Source organism: Gossypium arboreum, chromosome 8 (genome assembly GCF_025698485.1).
Source record: "Gossypium arboreum isolate Shixiya-1 chromosome 8, ASM2569848v2, whole genome shotgun sequence".
NCBI classification, from domain to species: Eukaryota; Viridiplantae; Streptophyta; class Magnoliopsida; order Malvales; family Malvaceae; genus Gossypium; species Gossypium arboreum.
The window spans coordinates 110,450,929-110,467,690 of record NC_069077.1 but is presented as its reverse complement, the minus strand read 5'-3'; the positions used below and the strand labels follow the sequence as shown (position 1 = coordinate 110,467,690).

At 34.0% G+C, this 16,762-nt stretch overlaps 1 pseudogene; it reads left to right on the top strand.

Annotated features, from left to right (window-relative positions):
* Positions 1–6,330: 6,330 nt before the first annotated feature.
* On the top strand, positions 6,331–6,430 carry LOC128279823 (small nucleolar RNA R71; annotated as a pseudogene).
* The last annotated feature ends 10,332 nt before the right edge of the window (positions 6,431–16,762 follow it).

The window sequence follows — 16,762 nt, the reverse complement described above, 5'->3', positions numbered from 1 at the left end:
TCCGAATCGGACGATTTATTCATTTAACTTGTTCTGTAGAGATCCCTAAGTTATGTCATTATCCCTATTCAAGACTAATAACATCTAATCCCAAGATTGAATAATTGAGACCTTTCTCTAATTAACACCCTAGGGTTGCATTAACTCGATCTATGGACCCCCTTATTAAGTTTCACCCTAATCCGGCAAAATCTTGTCACCCTATGTCAAGGCGCGCAAACAGCTCCGCTTAATTATGGCAAATGTACTCTTAGACAGGGTCTATTCCTCCTCTGAATAAGAGCTTATCTTGAATCAGTATCCTGGGATATCAAAACAAGAATTAAGAACACATAATTAAGAACAAGTCAAATATTTATCATACAATCCATAAAATAATAACAAGATTCATCTTAGGTTTCATTCCCCTTTGGTGTTTAGGGGATTTAGTTCATAACTAAATAAGAAAACACCTCAGAATAACAAAGAATACAAAACATAAAGAAAACCCAAAACTCCTGATGGGGAAATTGAGGAGAGATATTCAGTCTTGATGATGAATCCAGCTTCTGAGATGGATCAATCGGCTTCCTTGGAGTAATTCCTTACTCCCTATTCTGTGTATCTTTTTCTTCCTCATCTAGGGTGTATTTATAGGCTTTAGAATGTCTAAGAGCCCTCAAAATTAGTGAATTGGACTTAACTTGGGCTCGGTAAGTACACGCCCGTGTGCAATTATTTTAGGCTGTGTTTGAGCCTGTTAGAATGGCATGGGCGTGTGTTCTACCCATGTGAGCTGTGGTTCGATTCTGCCAATTTGACACGGCCGTGTGGAATGCCCGTGTGAGGAAGTCCAGGCCGTGTGGAATGCCCGTGAGAGGAAGCCCATTTTCTCCATTTTTGGCCTGTTTCTCATTCCTTTCGCACTCCTATGCTCTCCTAAGTATAAAACATGAAATTAAAGCATTAGGAGCATCAAATTCACCAATTCTAATAGGAAATCATCCATAAAATGCATTTAACATGGGGTAAAAATATATATAAATTATGGTTTATCAATATATTCGAATATGAATTAGTTATTTTGATTCGGTTTGTAATGGCAATGTAAGTGCATATATTGTGGTTGAATGGTTGGCTAATTAAGCACAATTGATGAAGACAAATAATGAGTATGTTATATGACTGTTTTGATTTATATGTTTGGTTTGAGGTACGGTAATAAAAGATCAAAATGTTAGGTTTTATGTTGAGTTAAAAGGGTGCCATATTTGAGGTTTTGGTCAGTTTATTTGAGTAGTTTAATTGGTTAAGTTGATGATATATTTGGCATATGCTAGGTAGAATATTATATATATGTATCCATGTTATGCAATTGCTATAATTAGGTAAACAAATGTTATAATGGTACATGTTATTTATATGAAATGAAATGATTTATGTTTGAATGTTTTAAAGTATGCTCATATAATATGTATGATGATAAGTTATTTTATATTTAAATTATTTGAATGCCATAAATGTTAAGTATACATATATGATTGGTATATGAAATGAAATATACTTGGTTATGAGTTAAACATTCGATTTCCATGATTTCTTGGTTGTATTGATTGAATATAAATTTGGAAATTGAATGAACGATAGAATTGAAGCATGTTAGATTGGTTTTAAATTTTACTAGATGATTATTATTGACATGATTATATTATTTGGTGTATAAATTGAAATGAATGTCTGTTCTGAGTTATATTTTGATCGGTAATGCCTCATAACCCCATTCCGGTGATGGATACGGGTTAGGGGTGTTACAAGTCAGTATGTGTTATGTGATTATATGATCCGGATGCTGGTCTTATACGCCCTAACGGTGGCTGAGTTTACCGGCATATGTTACGGGTACTTGACAGCTTGTATGAGAAACACCGCATAGCTATGTCTTGACTGACAACTTGTGTGAGCATGCCCCTCGATGGCTCGAGAGCAAGCGTTTACGTGATATGAGATCGAGGTAGCATTGGCTACGTATGTGGCACTTAGTGTGCAAAAATCCCAAGTATTCGACATTATTATTCCGAGTGGTTCACAGATATGTCAAAGATGAGAATATGTGTAAATTCATTCTGAGATGGTTCACGTATGTACATAAAGCCATGTTTATTAAATGCTTGAAACGATGAATATGGGGTAAGTTTTGTGGTGAAATGAGTTATGATCATGAGACTATGGTAAATTTACATTTAATTTTGTTATAATATTTAAATGTTATGCATGGTAAGGTTGCTTATTTCTTGCATACAAGCTTACTAAGCTATATAGCTTACTCCGTTTATTTTCCATGTTTTATAGTGTCGCCAAGCTAACTCGGATCAGAAATCGTCAGAGATTCGAATCACACTATCAAACTCTCATTTTAGGGTATTGATGATCTTAGTATTTTGAAAGTATGGCATGTATAGGGACTTGGTCATTTTGTTATATGTGTCATTTGATTTGGCCAAATGTATTGGCTTATATTTGTTTAAGGTGATTTGATATTTACCATGTAATTGGCTTATATTTATTTAAGGTGATTTGATATTTACCATGTAATTGGCTTATATTTATTTAAGGTGATTTGATATTTACCATGTAATTGGCTTATATTTATTTAAGGTGATTTGATATTTACCATGTAATTGGCTTATTTTGGCTAAAATGATTTAAGCCCATTTATATATGTGTTAATGTCTTCTTGTTTTTGTGTTTTGTAATGGGTTGCTATATGTTTATTATGGTTAAATGACTTGTTGTGAATGGATGAGATGAGTCATTTGGTGTGCTAGGAAATCTAAGTAGAATTATGTATGATGAAAGTATTCATGTTGATACTTGTGAATGTGAGATTCGTATGAATTGATTTGGTAAATTATGCTATAGTAAATATGTTAAGTGTTGGTAATGAATGATATGATTTAGCCTTTAATTTTGGATGATTTGATTGCTTAAATATGTCATGGATTATGCCATTGATATTGTGTGTAAGTGTAAATGAGGGTGACAAATGGCTTGGTAGATAGCCTTTATTTTGTCCATACGGGTAGACACACGGGCATGTGTCTAGGCTGTTTGTGACACACGGTCTGCCCTATGGGCATGTGTTCTGGCCATGTGTCCCCTGCACCATAATTTTGAGAAACAGAATGCTCAGAATTGAGCACACAAGCAAAGACACAGGCGTGTGTCTCAGCCATGTAGATGGCAAGGCCTCGAACACGGGCATGTGCCCTGGCCGTGTAAAGTCTGCACCTATTTTATGAAAATTATTTTTCTACACGATCTAGCACACAGTCGTGTGACTTGGCTATGTGATCCCAATTTGTTCATAAGTTACAAGTTAGAGATTTACACGGGGTCGGGATATAGGCGTGTCCCATATCTACATGGGCATGTGACCCTGTTTAGTAGGAAAATTTTCTAAGTTTTGTAAAAATTTCTAAAGATCTCAATTTAGTCTCGGACCACTCCCAAAGCATGTTTAGGGCCTCGTAGGCTTATATTAGGGACTTATTGATTAATTGCAAATGGTTTTTATTTGGACGCGAATTTATGGCTTAGAATTGTATGATTGTTTGTGTGGTAAGTCCAGTAACGCCTCAAACCCTGCTCTAACATTGAATATGGGTAAAGAGTGTTACATTTAGTGGTATCAGAGTTATGGTTTAGTCGATTCTCAGACTAACATAGCCTGTGTAAGAGTCTAGCTATACATGCCATATATAATTTTGATAGTGTGACGACTCTTGACAATTTAAATTGTGTTTTGATATAGTAAATGGATCCCGACCGAGAAGTGGTTGATGATGTTAAGAGTAATGTGCTAGCTCCCGCTCAAGGGACCGCGCCATCTGAAAGTAAACCCGTGACGATTAGTCAAGGAGGAGGGGCTAGAGAATCCTTCTTCCAAAGGATGAATGAGTAGTTTGCCGAGTTTGTCGAACAAATTCGGCCGCCCAATATCCTCTACCCCTTCCTAACACCCAACTAGTTCCCGTAGCTCCCTAAGGTGTGGAATTCGTAAGACTGAACAAGCCTCCAGTTGATAAGATTCGGAAACAAGGGGCTGAAGAATTTAGATTGTGTCACTAGGTCGTGTGAATCACCCCAGACCGTGTAGACCTTTTATTTCAATTTTTTCCAATTTTTAAGTAATAAAAATAAAAATAAATATACAATATATATATTTTTTGAATTTTTTTGAAATTTTTGAAATAATTAAAATAAATGTACCAATTTTATTTTTTAAAATAACATGGAAGTAAAATAAATAAATAAAAATAAAAACACTCTGGTTGCCTCCCAAGAAGTGTTTATTTAGAGTCTAAGCTTGACCTCCCTTTTTAAGATAATGGTTAAGAAGGATCTTGGAGTTGAAGCTCCTCTCTCTCATTATCAGTATTACCACCAAAATAAAGTTTGAGACGAAGACTGTTTGCTTTGAATGTGCCATAATCAGGGTGTTTTACCTCAACGGTTCTGTATGGAAATACGTTTTGTACCACAAATGGGTTTGACTCTCTTGACTTAAACTATGAATGGGACATTTGTGGATCTAACTTATCTAGCAACACTTGATCCCCAATTTTGAATTGGTTTGTCCTCTTTACATGCACATCATGACAACGATTTGTTACTTCTTTGACCATTCTTAGGTTCTCATCAACCTCTTTTCACCATTCATCTAATTCATCGAGCTGCACCATTCGCTTTTCACGTGTCCCTTGATTTTTATCACCTTGAGACGAATATTTTCCGAGCATATATTCATGAGTGAATTCCAACAAAGACTGTCAAGTCACATGATTACTAACATTAACAAAATAACGAGTATCATCTCACTCACGAAGAACTCTAACAAAATCACATGCTTGAAGAGTAACATTCTCATCACCTACACTTAGCACAAGCTCACCATTACCAACAACTCTAGTCGTGGCTAAAAATGGTCGACCTAAAATCATGAGTACCTCAATATCCTCATCCATGTCCAATATAACAAAATCAACAATGAATATAAATTTATCGACTTTAACAATTATATCTTCAATAATACCCCTAGGATACCTAATTAATAAGTTAGCTAATTGAAAACTCATCCTAGTGGGTTTTGGTTCCCTGAGAGCAAGTTGTTTGAACATTTTATAAGGCATAACATTTGTACTAGCCCCCAAATCAACTAAAGCCTTTTCAACATTTAATCTACCAATAAGACAAGAAATAGTAAAACTCCTTGGATCCTTAAGCTTGGTGGGGAGGTTGTTTGGAGAATGGTCAAGCAATCTTCATTAAGCTCCATAGTTGACAAGTCATCTAACTTCCTTTTATTTGGTAAAAACTCCTTTGAAAATTTTGCATACTTTGGCAACTGCGAATGGGCTTCAACAAAAGGTAAGTTAATATGCAATTTTTTCAAAAGTTGAAGCAATTTAACATATTGCTCGTTTATGCAGTCTTTCTTCAATGCTGCTAGATATGGAATCTGTGGTTTATATTCTCTAACCATCAACTTTTTTTTTCTTGCTTTCTTCAACCCTATCATTTTTCTCAATAGCTTCTAGACTCAGTTTCTTTTCAGGCTAAACTAACCCTTCCACGCTTCGAGTAATGATTGTATGGACTTGTTCCTTTGGGTTGGTTTCAGTGTTACTAAGTAAGCTACCTTGTTGTCTTTCTGAAACTAGTTTAGCAATCTACCCAATAATTTTCAAGCACTTGAATAAAGTTCTCTTAATGTTTTGAAATTGAGTTTCAGACATTGAAATGAATTTAGCTAACATCGCCTCAAGGTTTGGTTTCTTTTCTTGCTGATAAGGTTGTTGAAAACCCGAAAAGGGTTGTGACCTTTGATTATGTTAACCAACCCAAGAAAAATTCAGATGATTCCTCCATCCTGGCTTATATTTATTGCTATAAAGGTTATTTTAGGGTCTAGAATTGTTACCCATAAAGTCGACTTGCTCGTGTTCCATGTTAGAATCGAAGGGTAAACATTCCAAATTGATTATCTCTACTCTAGTTGATCACATTGCATTACCGGATTCATCGTGTTATTGCAACTCAAACCATCAATCTTTTTACTCAGTGCTTCCACCTGAATTGCCAATATAGCAACTGCATCTATATTAAAAACACTGGCTGGTTTAATCGATTTTATTCTCATGACTTTCCATTGATAGTTATCCAATTTTATTTCCTCGAAAAACTTTTGAGCTGCCTTAGGTGTTTTATTATTCAAAGTTCCGTCAGCTGCTGCATTAATTAGTTGTCTAGTTAAGGGATTCAAACCACTATAAAAGGTTTGAACTTGTAACAATTTGAGAAAGTACTTCAACAGATCCTTAAATCTTTCCCATGCATCATATAAAGTCTCCAACTCAATTTGAGAAAAAGAAGAGATGTCGTTTCTCAACTTAGTTGTTTTAGCTGATGGGAAGTACTTCAATAGAAACTTCCCAGTCATTTGATCCTAAGTCGTGATAAAACCTAGTTGAATTGAATTTAACCACTATTTTACCTTGCTCATCAAAAAGAATGGGAACAACCGTAAGCATATGAAATTATCAGTAACACAATTAATCTTGAATCTATCATAAATCTCAAGAAAGCTAGCCAAATGAGTATTTGGATCTTCATCTTGCAACCCATCAAACTAGACATATTGTTGTACCATCTGAATTATGTTTGGCTTCAGATCAAAATTGTTTGCAACAAGATTCAGTCTGATGATACTCAATTCAGCCCCAATCAAAATAGGCTTAGCATAGTCAAACATAGTATGAGGAGCAGGATGTGCAGGAGGTTGCTGATTATTTTAATTATCTTCCATCTCCATAGTAATATCCTTTTCCCTTTGATTGTCTATTAAAATCTGTTGGCCTTGTGTTGCTTCTCTAACCTCTCTATGATTCCTGTGAGCAGTTCTTTGAATCTCACTATAAACATTTTGGTTCTAACGGGTTGTCTCTAATCATAAACTAAAAGAACTAGTAAGAATCAAACAAAAGAAAAAAATAAAATGTAAAAATAAAATTTAAAAATATTAAAATTAAAATAAAAAATAGCTAAAGTAATAAAAATAAAGTTTTCCTAATATTTTAGTTGTAACACCCCTATCCCGTAACCGTCGCCGGAATAGGTAAGGGGCATTACCGGACTTATAACTCATGTCAGAACCGTAAAATTTTGAACTTTTTCTTGAAATAAAGATCATTCATTTAAATAAGTACTAAGCACGACCAGGATAAAATTTAAACTTCTAAGTAAACATTCAAAAGATGCCATTTTCGCATGGCTTATATACATTAACCAAAATATTCTTCCGCCACTAGTCTATTCTATACATGCCATAAAATATTTCAAAACATAACAAGAACAAGCGGTGGATAGTGATAGTGTGACTAGTTGTTTGAAGATCCCCAAGCCTCGTAGCTTCCAAATGAGATCTATAAAACAGAGGAAACAAAGTAAGCGGAGTAAGCATTACAATGCTTAGTAAGTTTTAAGCAAGGTCAACAGATAATAATCAAATTATAACATAGTTGTTCGTATTTTTATTTCACTCTTCCTTCGGCATACTATCCCTTTACCGAATATGCACATCTCATCATATACAATAGGCAGATAAACTTTCACATAAAAGTGAGCTCATGTGACATAGATATATTGTATAATTTCGCATAACCTCTCACACTGATCCGATGTCACATAATCATAAGAATAGTCTCATAGATTGCTCACGTATGCATAATCAAGCTCACATATAAACTTGGAGTACATACCTGTTTAACCTTTCGCATTGAATATATTTATAAGCAATTCTTATTGCGAAGTCTTATAGCTTTAAGCTCTACTCGAATTATCGACGAGACCTTTAGCTCAGATGAAATCCCCACACGAAGTCAGCGGGTCTTAACCCAGACATAGTCACAACATATGGTCATCCGGTCTTTAATCCCGGGTTTACATCCTAGAGTTTCATACATATTTATTCACATGTTACAACATTCACATCGACTATCATATTTGTAATTCATTTACCTCATCAAATATCTAATAAAACACACCTTCCGCCGTTTGTCATTTGGCCACAATATATATATATATACACATCTCATACATATCTCATATTAGCCATTTGGCTTTACCACATATCCATCTCATACACATTTCGCATTAACCATTCGGCTTTCCCACATATATACACATCCACGTTCATCACATTGGCCATTCTGCCTTATCACATGTATGCATGTTCACATTTATCACATTGGCCATTCGGCCTTATCACATATATGCATGTTCATATTCTTCACATTGGCCATTCGGCCTTATCACACATATACATGTTCACATTCATCACATTGGCCATTCGGTCTTATCACACAAATGCATGTTCACACTCATCACATTTGCCATTCGACCTTAGCACACAAAAGCATGTTCACATTCATCACATTTGCCATTTGGCCTTAGCACACAAATGCATGTTCACATTCATCACATTTTCCATTTGGCCTTAGCTCATGTATACACATTCACATCCATCACATAAAATCCTAAATCAAAATATAATTTTACATGTATTCACATCACAATTATCCAAATATACTTCACATACCACATATACTTTCACTTTGTCTTGGCTGAATCTACATCTATCATTTTCCAATGAATAATTCAATTTCAAGCCATACTATCATTTCATATTCGAATACTTATAAACTTACAATTTCACAAATTTTAATATCAAAGATCCATCTAACACTCATATATCATTTTATAATATCACAATTTAGAATTCAAGTATGGGTTTAATCAATAGCTTATGATCAACTAAAACAAGTTTTATCCATGTTTACAACATAACCACAAATTCTCTACAAGCTGTTTTCCTGAGCAACAGTCATTAAATTATTTGTAACTGGGGTTACAAAATTCCAAATTATGTGCCGCTAATTTTACATGAAAATAGACTCATATATCCTCTATCCACAAAATTTTCAAAATTTTTGGTTTGGCCAATCAATACCAGATTTTTCTCAAAGTTTCCCCTATTTTACTGCTTGACTACTCTGACTACTCTCCACTAAGAATTTAATTTCTCATTGTACAGAATTCAAAATGTGTTTTTGTTTATTTTGTTTGAAATTAGACTCATTAAGGAGTCTAATCTTAAAAATTTTATCTTATAATCATTTTTGTACGATTTATAATGATTTTTCCGAATACTGAACAAGGGATTTCAGAGCCATTCTGACTCTGCCTCACACAACTTTGAAAATCTCATTATCGGCAACCCCTTTACTTACACGATTTCTTGTATACGAAACTAGACGCATCAAGCTTTAATTACATGGTTTATTCAGCCTTTATCTCAACTCCCACAATTTATGGTAATTTTTCCAAAACACGCTACTGCTGCTGTCCGTAGCAGATTTGTACAATTTACTTTGTAAAGTTCTCATTCACATATTTAAAACATAATATCATATATGCCGTCATTTAGAAAAGTCATTGACCTTAACGTATATACATAATTCATATTCATCCCATTTTAAAACTTAAAATGTACAAAGGAATCAAACTCAATTACTTAAGAACTTACCTCGGATGTTGTCGAACGATTTCAACGGCTATTTGATCACTTTTTCCTTTCCCTTATCCAACTTTGACCCCACTTGCTCTTGAGCTAAATAAGTATAGATAGAGATGTTTAATATTCTGATCAATAGTGTTTACTTATTATTCACATTCGGTAATCAAATATCCATCTCATTTTAATATATTATCATTACCACAATTAGTCTTAAACCTACCGATTTCATAACTAATATATGTTCATACACAAATGTTACTTTCACCAAATGCTCTTGTAATTAAAGTAATAACTTATCAATCGACTATCAAAGCCAAATGTCATTATATTACTAGATATACATGCACCCACATACATAAGCTCAATAATCATAATATAACATCATGTAATTATATTATTATTGTGGCCGAATATACTTGGTCATACATACCCAAAACAAAAATCAAATTCCAAATTTTTTTATTTCATTTGCTCACTAACCAAATTCACTTACCATGTTCACAAACGCTCTTCAACGATTTCTTTTCTTTAGTCAAACACAAAATTTTCCATCTCAAAATTTATTTTCCTACTAATTTAACTTACTTCGAGGTTGAATGCTACTTTAGCATTAAGCTTATATTCTCTTCGTTATTAAGTAATTGTTCATAGCTCAACTAGCATCCATTTTCGATTTAACACAAAAATTCATAACCGAATGTTGTTTATCTTAAGCTATCATTATATTATCAAAATTGAATTAATTAAACTCATATAAGCACTATCAAAACCAAAATCTATGTCTAGCATTACTCAAGGTCTATACTAAAAAAATCAATTACAACGCCGAATTGTTCAAGTAACTCAACCATTTCACATTCATCTATTTCATGTACAAATACCAACACTTAAGTATTAACGAGTTAAACTTCAAATAACCACAAAAAAAACAACAATCTAACCCCTTAATTTCTACTATGGCCGAAAGCTTAAGACATTACCCAACTCAAAATTTTGTCATGGGTTAAGCAAGGAACTTAAGAACTAACTCAAAATATACTAAAATTTCAAGAATTAGCATGAACTACTCACCTTATTCTTGAGTTCAAGATCACCGAATGGTTGTTCTTTGCCTCCTTTAGAATCGGCTAGGAAGAAACATGGATGAAGACTTTGTTTCTTTCACCCATTTCCTTTAATTATTCTTTCTTTATTTTATTGCATTTACCCATGATAATATGGCATCTAGCTAATTAAAGTTAATAGAAAATTCATATTTGATTATATAATTTGTAGCATGGCCGGCCACTACCTATAGTTTGGCTAATTTGACATGCAAGTACAAGCACTTTCCAACATATATTAATAGGCCACTTTAGCATTTGCCTAGTACATTTCTAAATTTTCTCATACAAGTCCTATTTAATAATTTCGCATACAAATGATAAAATTAAAGTATGAAACTTCCACACATTCATATTCACATATAATAAGCATCAAATATGACTGTTAATTATTTTTATGACTCGGTTTCGTGGTCCCGAAACCACTTTCCGACTAAGGTCAAATTAGGGGTGTCACATTAGTTCCCCAACAATGGCATCAAAAAATTGATGCAGTTGTAAACCAACTAAAAATCTAACTAAGGCAAGTGCACCTATCAATGAATAGTATAGCTACGGTGAGCATAGATATCGTTTCCACAAAGACTAAAAGTATTAGTAATTACTGTCTTTCTATTATTTAACCGATAAATTTGAGTGACTGATTAAAAACTAAAATTTAATAATTTAATTAACTACGCACACTGCAAAGAACAAATCAGGAAAATAAATGATTAACACCAATAGGTGAAACAATACCTAATTTTGAGTCTAGTTGGAATAGTGGTTTTGGGACCACAAATCCAACGTAGTAAAGTTCACTTTTATTATATTTTTATAGTCTAAAATTTCACAGAATGATTTTGTGAAAATTTCATTCAAAAATTTCGACGTTTGGGCACTCAATTTAGTCAAAAGGACTAAATTGTAAAAAGTGCAAAAGTTGAGTTCTATATGTTAGAAGTTTCCAATTGTTATGAAATTTTATATTGGAGGTCTATAAATGGTAATTAGACTATTGGTTAAGTTGGTGGACAAAAATGGACATGGTTTGGCATATTTCTAAAGTTTTTCATTAAGAGTAATTTGGTCATTTGGTAATTCAAATGAATTAAAAATAAATAAAAAGCCAATTTTTGTCCATCTTCAATCCCTTGGCTGAATTTCACATGAGGAAGACATAGCTAGGATTTTTCAAGCTTCCAAGCTCGATTGTGAGTCCATTTTAGCCTCGTTTTTAATGTTCTTTACATTTTTGAGATCCTCGTAACTCAGTTTAGCTATTTCCACCATTATTTTTGAGCTAGGGTTTGTGTTTAAAAATTTACCCATGGATGAAATGCATGTTTTTTGATGTTTTATGAAAGAATACGAAAGTTTGGGGTGTGATAAACAACTTTTATTAAGTGATTTTTGATGAAATTGTATAAAATGACCTATTTGTAAAAGTAGTAAAATTATGTGTAGAAAATGTGATTTAGTAAAAAATGCGATAAGAGGGAATATGAATCGGCTAGGCTTAGGATTTGAGAAAAATAAGTGCTTTTCATCTTACGAGCCTAGGGGCAAAATTGTAAATATGTGAAACTTTAAGGGCAAAAATGTAATTTTATCATATTATGATTTTTGGACTAAATTGAATAATGTAAGTATTAAATGAGTTAAAAGTGTTATTATAGATCAAGAAAGACTAGGATTTGGCCTTGATCGGGGAAAAGAAAAGGTTGTGGACTAAATTGCAAATTCGTCATATTTTGTGCCGAGGTAAGTTTGTATGTAAATAATGCATCATTTTTACTTATGTTATCACATTTTATTATGTTTTATGAAATATGGCTGAACATTGAATGAAATTAACAAGTATCGAAAAATGAGAAATTTCACGGTTGAACATTAGGAATAGAATAGGATATAAGTGACATGTCACCAGTGACTCAAGTGTGGTACTATGTGAAGGCCACTTTGTGAAGAAAGATAGCTTTGGTCACAAGTGTGGTACTATGTGAAGGCCACTTTGTGAAGAAGGTAGCTTTGACTACAAGGGTGGTACTAGGTGCAGGCCACCGAGTATACGTTATTATTCCGATGTGTTCAATAGGAAATGACTAAGTGTAATTGAATATGACTATGAAATGGATAAGTGCAGGTACGTGTGTGTAAACTTATGAGCAATGTGCTCGATATGTGATCGAAATTTGGTAAGATTGATATGGAATAAGTGTTACAATGAATGTTACTACAAAGAAAACATGAAAGAGTGAAATTTAGTAATAAAATAGTTTTGGACAGCAGCAGTTGTGTGAATTTGAAAAATCACCAAAAATGGTGGAAATAGAATTTGAGGTTGAATAAGATATGCAATTAAATCTTATTGAGTTTATTTTCATATAAAGGAAACGATGTAAGAAAAAGAAAATCATATTATGAGATATTTGAATTTTTGTGCGACAGAGTCAGAATGATTTCGGAATCCCCTATTCTGATTTGGGAAAATAATTAAAAATTGTACAAAAATAATTATAGGTTATAATTTATGTTCTTAAAATCCCTAATGAGTCTAGTTTCAAAATAACCAAACAAGAACATCATCTGAATTCTGTACGAGGAGATAATTAATTTTTAGTAAAGAGGTGTGACATCCCTAAAGTGACCCTAGTCGGAAAGTGGTTTCGGGACCACTAAACCGAGTCATAAAAATAATTAATTGTTATATTCTATGCTTACTATGTGTGTGCATGCATATGTGGAAGTTTCATTCTCTAATTTTACCAATTTTATGAGAAATTATTAAATAGGGATCAATGTGAAACATGGTGAAATATGATAGGCGAATTTTAAATGGCTTCTTAGTGCATGTTAACACAAAGGTGGAGTTGCATGTCAAATAACCCATTTCCTAAGGTTAGTGGCCGGCCATGACATGATGATGGGCAAAGAAAACATGTCCTAGACATGTTGGCCTAGTGCATTATGGAAGGAAAATAAAGAAATGAAAAAAAAAAAAAGAAATAATGTGTGTGGATGCCCCATTGCCGTGACTAAGCAAAGAAAGAAAGAAAAAAAAATTTTGTTGCTCATCCTTGGGTGTCTTGGCCGAATAGAAGAAGGGAAATTGATAAAAGAAAGAAAGGAGAAATTTGGTTATGTTTTGTTCTTCTTGCCATGAACTAAAGGAAGAGAAAAAGGGGGGGGGGGGAAGAAGCTAGGTATTCGGTCTTTTACTTGTTTGATTGAGGTAAGTTTTAAGTAAATTCTTTGAGATTTCATAAAATTTTAGTTGATGGATAGGTCTTTGATTGAGCCCATGTGTGAATTTAGATCCTTGTGGTGATTTGGCCATTCGGCTAAGGTAGGAAACTTAGAAGATGATTTCTATTCCTTGTGTTTTGTGAGTAGGGAGCTTAAATTGAAGTTGAATAAGGGGAATATGTGTATTGAGGATTTTGGTAATATGGAAATTGGCTATGAGAGTGTGTATGTGGTCACTTGCGAATGTTGGTGTTAAGGTTAGTAGGTTGGCCTAATTCTTGCATTAGAAACTCATGAACTTGATTTAAATACTTTAAATTTATGGTAGTTAAATGGAATAGAAAGGATCTATTCGCCATAGTAGCTATTGAGGGTTTAAGTTTGTGATTCGTGTTAAATTTGATGATAGGAAGAAAAATCGCTTGTGTATGTGTAGTTGCGAATGTGAATTTGGGTAACCTTTCTTGTAACATTGGCATTAAAAAGTGGCTAATAGGATTTTAATGAAAATTACGCCAAGGCGAATATATCATGAAGTGAATAAAATGCTACATTGTGCTTATATGTATATTCGCCAAGGAAGCATGATATGAAGCTTGATAAGCTTGAAAGACGAATGACCGAATGAGCTATAGGTCATGTAGGGTTAATTTTATGCATATGTGAGTGTGTGGCATTAGTAGTTAATGGTATTCGCATTAGTTAACTAAGAATTGAAATGAATGCTTGAAAGTTAAATAGGTCACCAAAGTGATCGAATGTGTTAAAAGCAAAATATGGTTGCCATATGTGTGTGTTTGATTGAGAAGTAAATTTGTTTGATTTAGCTCAAGAACTCAAAGGATCAAAGTTGGACAAGGGAAAGACAAAGTAATTGAATAGCCGTTGAAGACGGTGCGACAACATCCGAGGTAAGTCATTAAGCATATATTTGGTATTGATTTAAATGATCATAATATATATGCAATTGTGTTTAATGAATTGATGTGTAAATGGAAATGTATGTGTATGGAATGATGCCATCGTTGAATGTATGAAGGTGGTAAATTGCATAAAGTATTGGTCTCGGCACTAAGTGTGCGGGTATAAATGGACACGGTGACAAGATTGGCACTAAGTGTACGGGTATAAATGGACACAGTGACAAGATTGGCACTAAGTGTGCGGGTATAAATGGCCACGGTGACATACGTGTGCGGGTTTAAAATTGTACTGCACTAAGTGTGCGAATTTGATTATATAGCACTATGTGTGCGAGCTGATTTTATAGCACTAAGTGTGCGGATTCACTATATGCTCTTGCATTACAATTGGCACTGAGTGTGCGACATTATCGAGTTAATCCCGGACAGCGGATCGGGTAAGTACCTTGAGCTCATGACGAATAGGCAATATGTTCATGCACGGGGTTGAGCTTGGTAAGCTTTAAATCTATGTGATGATTGCAATTGTGTGATTGTGGTGAAAATGAGTTAGTGTGTGAAAATGCCTCAAATATCTTATTGTGTAGAATATGAAATGTGGATGTATGACTTGGTATGAGATTGAACCGAAAGGTCCAAGGAATTATGGTATAGTTTCGGTATGGATGAGTACCTAGCCTCGTTTATTGTTTCATGTTGTGATAACTTTATTAATGGATGGTGGTTGAATGCTTATGACTTACTGAGTTATAAACTCACTCGGTGTTTTCTTGTCACCCCTTTTAGGTCTCTTGGACTCGTATTGTTTGCGTGCTCGGAACCGTCGTTGAAGTCATCACACCGGCTGGAAATCTTTTGGTATTGTCTTCGTAGTTGAACTAGGAGAACATTTGGCATGTATAGGCTATTATGTTTTGTTGAATTATGGGTTGTAAATCTTTAAGCCATGTGAAAATGGCCTATGTGGTCGTTGAGTGGGATGCTAGAACCTATAGCCACGAGTCTTAGAAACTTTAATTTTGATAAGGTGGCCATAATTTGTGTCATGCATGATGGATGATTAGTAAGGTCAAGGAAAGATTCATGAAATTGGCATAGTCTACTGCAGTAACTGTTGCGGACAGCAGCAGTGATATGAGATTGAAAAATCACTAAAAATAGTAGAAGTAGAATTAAATAGTGAATAAATTATGAAATTTAACCTTGATGAATCTATTTTCATATGGACGAAACGAAACGACCATATGAGCAGTATACTGAGAGATATTAAAGTTCTCGTGAGACAGGGCCAGAACGGTTTCTGGATCCCATGTCTCGACTTTGAAAATTTACTATAATTTATCCAGAAATAATTAGAAGTCATGCCTTATATGTGCAGATTCCATTTTGAGTCTAGTTTCATTATAAACAAACGTCACCAGTATTAAAGCCCTGTACAGAGAGATATTCAAGTTGTAACGCGCGAAGGTCAGTGTAGTCGACCCCTGTAACATGGGTGACTTTAACTAATAAACTGTACCAATTGGCCCAACCAAAAATTCTAGAAATAAATCCATGGATGGATATATGAGTATAGTTTCAGGGAAAATTTACAGAATTGGTTTTCGAGTTCTGGAACTCAAGATATGATTTTTAAGGTAACAGTGACGCAGTTAGCTAGCCTGCCTGAAACAAAAATTTCATAATTTCCAAGAGGGAAATAAGGGAAGTAAGCCCGGTAACACCTCGTGGTCGAATCCGGTGACGGTCACGGGTTTGGGGTGTTACAAGAGGGGTCGGAACTATTGGACAACAAAATAGGGGTGACTTTAAAGAATAAACTGTACTTATTGGCTAAACCAAAAATTATGAAAATTTTATGGTAAGAATATATGTGAGTCTAGTTTCTGAAAAAT